The sequence below is a fragment of the Odocoileus virginianus genome, unplaced genomic scaffold (genome assembly GCF_023699985.2).
Source record: "Odocoileus virginianus isolate 20LAN1187 ecotype Illinois unplaced genomic scaffold, Ovbor_1.2 Unplaced_Contig_1, whole genome shotgun sequence".
Lineage (NCBI taxonomy): Eukaryota > Metazoa > Chordata > Mammalia > Artiodactyla > Cervidae > Odocoileus > Odocoileus virginianus.
The window spans coordinates 4,429,987-4,434,498 of NW_027224318.1; the positions used below are offsets into that span (position 1 = coordinate 4,429,987).

Sequence of the window (4,512 nt, forward strand, 5' to 3'; positions counted from 1 at the left end):
TCATTACAGTAGTTTTTGTCATACATTGAAATGAATTAGCCATGGATTTACATGTATTCCCCATCACGGTCCCCCCTCCCACTTCCCTCTCCACCCGATCCCTCTGGGTCTTCCCAGTGCACCAGGCCCGAGCACTTGTCTCATGCACCCAACCTGGGCTGGTGATCTGTTTCACCCTAGATAATATACATGTTTCAATGCTGTTCTCTTGAAACATCCCACCCTCGCCTTCTCCCAGAGTCCACAAGTCTGTTCTATACATCTGAGTCTCTTTTTCTGTTTTGCATATAGGGTTATCGTTACCATCTTTCTAAAGTCCATATATATGTGTTAGTATACTGTAATGGTCTTTATCTTTCTGGCTTACTTCGCTCTGTATAATGGGCTCCAGTTTCATCTATCTCATTAGAACTGATTCAAATGAATTCTTTTTAATGGCTGAGTAATATTCCATGGTGTATATGTACCACAGCTTCCTTATCCATTCGTCTGCTGATGGGCATCTGGGTTGCTTCCATGTCCTGGCTATTATAAACAGTGCTGCGATGAACATTGGGGTGCACGTGTCTCTTTCAGATCTGGTTTCCTTGGTGTGTATGCCCAGAAGTGGGATTGCTGGGTCATATGGCAGTTCTATTTCCAGCTTTTTAAGAAATCTCCACACTGTTTTCCACTCCAACTAATAAAAATAAATGGGAAAAAAAAAAGAAACAAAAACTGTCACAAGCCCAACTTTGAAGGGAGTGTAATAAATCTCAAAGAATATACTTCCATCAATAAATAAATAAATAAATAAATAAATAAATAAATAAATAAAATTTCACAAGCTGTGCAGTGTGGCCAAAAAAATAAATAAATAAAAATGAATTAAAAAAAATTCTGCATTTGTTTTACATGAGTGAGATGAAGTATCTTATTTAAAAAACTGAGGACCTCTGTTTCCCAAAATGTGCTACAGAATGAATTATTTGCAAACAAATAACTGACATTGATTTAGTATCCATAAGATGTGACAAACTTTTTTTTTTTGGTTGCACACTTCAGCTTATGGATCTTAGGTCTTTGACCTGGGAACAAACACAGATACCCCCTACCTGCCCCCCTTTCCATTGCACAGTGGAAGCGTGGAGTCCCAACCACTGAACCGCTAGAGAACTCCCAGTATGACAAACTTTTATGAATCAGTAACAAAAAGACAAACAACCTAGTAAAAAATGGGCAATAGAAATGAACAAAGATTTTACAGAAGAGGAAATATGTGTGGCCAATCAACATATAAAAAAATTCTCGGGACTTCCCTGGTGGTCCAGTGGTTAGGACTCTGTGCTTTCACTGCAGAGGCCTGGGTTCCATCCCTGGTTGGGGAACTAAGATCCCACAAGCTGTGTGGTGCAGCCAAAAAAAAAAAAAAAGAAAGAAAAAAGGCTCAACCTTATTAGTAATCATACAACAGTAAATTTCACACCCAAGAAAATTTTCTAAAACATTAAAAAGTCTGTAATATGGAGTGTTAGCTATGATATGGAATGACGGGAAATCACACCCTGCTTGTGGGAATGTAAATTTGTATAATCATCTTAGAAAACCATGCTTTGAGGATCGCTATGTGGCTAAGGACTAATTGTAGTGGGAGTAACTGAATAAACAAGTTGAAAAGACAGTTGGTTGTGGTTAGAAAATGTAGTGCTTGAATTCATGATGCAGGAGGCAGAGAAGTTTGTTCGATGACCAAGTACAAGGTGTGACCTTGCAAGTGGTTAGCTAAAGTGGAGGTGAGTTCACTGAAGATGATGAAGCATGTTAGTCTGGGTCCAGTCAGGACAGAGAAAGCACAGGGGGATTTTAATAGGAAAAGTTTAACATAAAGAGTTACTAACGATAACAGGGCACTGGAGTAATAAGAGGTTGGCTGGTAAGAAGTCAAGGGAACTCTAAAAGAATAGAGGAAGAGCAGATATAATATACAATGGCAGACAATATAAAAACAATATGTAATAGTCACTACTCACAGAGCTGTGATAATCTCTCTTTTCCTATATAGCTGAGATCCAGGCCTTGTTAGAGAAGTTGCCTGTGGTGTGCTGAGTTAGAGGAACTTGCTGGACATCCACCCTCTGGAACTGGCTGAAAATGTGCTTCTCTAGGATGTTTCCCACTCATAGGGGAGGTATCTCACCAGAAACACTTTGCTACAGAACCACCCAAGGGTGGTGCCAGGGGAAATTGCCACCCACTGTGCATTGAGGAAGCCAGTGCACAGAAGGTGGGCGCTAGGAGAGTGGAGGGTGGGGTGGGTGGTGGTGGTGTGTCAGCGGGGGGTCGGGTGGGTAGGGGCGTGGTCTCACCAGGAGCCCATGGAGGAAGCACACAGGAAACAGGAAGTAAAGCCTCTTCTTCCTGCCAGGTCTTTCCACCACCATCTACTGGATAAAATGTATCGAACCTGCTGGCAAAGGAACACAGCCTGAAAGGCCCCAGATCCATTTTCACAACAAAAATAGGGACTGAGAGGTACTGTATCAATTACAGGTACAGGAGGTCAAGAAACTAAGTGGTCATGCAGTTGGATTCTTGTTCTTGTGAATACTGAAATTATCACCGGTGTCTGCAGAAATTTCAGTGGAGCATAAGGTTATAAAACAACTTGTTTCTTCAAGTGTGATCTTGGTTCACTGCCCCAGAATCAAGGGGATACTTTAATAATACAGATTCCTTTGTCCCACTGCAGATCGTCTAAACTAGGGTATTAGGGAATTGAGCCCCCAAATCTTTTTAACAAGTGCCCTAGATTTAAAACGTCAAAAATCAATTATGATTATTCCAAACACAGAAAAGTAAAGAAAATAACATAATGGGTTCCAATGTACCCAGAAACCAGTTTTAACAAATGTTAACACTTGCCTTATTTTCTGTAGGTCTTTTTATTTTTAATATAATATTACCAATTTACCAATTGGCACAAGTTCCACTCTCATGCCTTTCTCCTCCCTCCATCACAAGAGGTGATTATTTTTGTACATTGTCATTTGTAAATCACTGCTTTAGGTGATGGAGAGCCTTTGAGGGTTTTTGAGCAGGAATATTAAACTATTATAGAGGTGTTTTTGGAAAAACAACCAAACTGTGCTGTGCAAGGAAATTCATTAAGATGAGGGGATGAAGGGGGAAAGCCAGTATTGAGGCAGTTTCAGTGGCCCAAGGTGTATTAAGGATCTGAAGTAGAACCAGAAATCTTTGCTCTTTGTATGGTAAAAACCGTCACAATATTGTAAAATAACTATCCTCCAATCTAAATAAATTAATTAATTGAAAAAAATAAAGAGCACTATACTAAAAAATTTTGTTGGGGACATTTTAAAATTAATTTTTATAGGAGGATAGTTGTCTTATCTTTTTAAAAAATTTGATTTGCTCATAATTTATGTTCTACTTTATTTTAGGTGAAATCTATATGTAATTTCTACTTGAAAAAATCAACTTCAGTGCTCCCATTTCATTTAGTTTATGTTTTCCAATTTCTCTGTTTCTCTTTTTTTTTGATGTTCTTTCTCAAGCCTTTATCTATCAAACATAGTAGAAAAGCTTTTGTATACATATATAAATAATATGTATAATATATATATTTTAGAAAACATGAATTTTTGCCTAACTAAAAAATTTATGACATTTTGATTCCACTTGTTTGACTTAGTATGAATAGAATGTTAGATTTTTAACTCATATTCACTCAAAATTTTGATATAGTTCCATGTATTTTGGCATCCAGTATTACTGCTAAAAGTCTAGAAAGTTTATTATCTTAGTGATTAAAAAAAAAAATTGAATGAGGCTTGAAACTTCTAATCCAATTCTGAGAATATAAAGAAATACTATGTTGTAAAAAAAACCAGGAAATTAACATGTGGTACAATATTATTAAGTAAAGTACAGCTTTTGTTCAAATTTCAAAAAATAATTGGGGGCATTAAATTAATTAATTAATTTAAAATTAATTTTCATTGGCATATAGTTGCTTTATCTTTTTAAAGGATTTGCTCATAATTTATGTTCCACTTTATCTTAGGAAATCTATGTATAATTTTAACTTGAAAGCATCTTCAAAAAAATATAGTTTGCAAAATAGAGCACATACTGCCTACCTTTTTTTTTTCATTTATTTTTATTAGTTGGAGGCTAATTACTTCACAACATTGCAGTGGGTTTGTCATACATTGACATGAATCAGCCATGGAGTTACATGTATTCCCCATCCCGATCCCCCCTCCCACCTCCCTCTCCACCTGATTCCTCTGGGTCTTCCCAGTGCACCAGGCCCGAGCACTTGTCTCATGCATCCCACCTGGGCTGGTGATCTGTTTCACTATAGATAATATACATGCTGTTCTCTCGAAACATCCCACCCTCGCCTTCTCCCACAGAGTCCAAAAGTCTGTTCTGTACATCTGTGTCTCTTTTTCTGTTTTGCATATAGGGTTATCATTACCATCTTTCTAAATTCCATATATATGTGTT

At 37.4% G+C, this 4,512-nt stretch overlaps 1 non-coding gene across 1 annotated transcript; it reads left to right on the top strand.

The window, feature by feature from the left end:
* The first annotated feature begins 1,295 nt into the window (after positions 1-1,295).
* TRNAK-UUU (transfer RNA lysine (anticodon UUU)) lies at positions 1,296-1,367 on the top strand. Its single transcript has one exon. It is a non-coding gene; the product is annotated as a tRNA-Glu (tRNA).
* Positions 1,368-4,512: the final 3,145 nt, after the last annotated feature.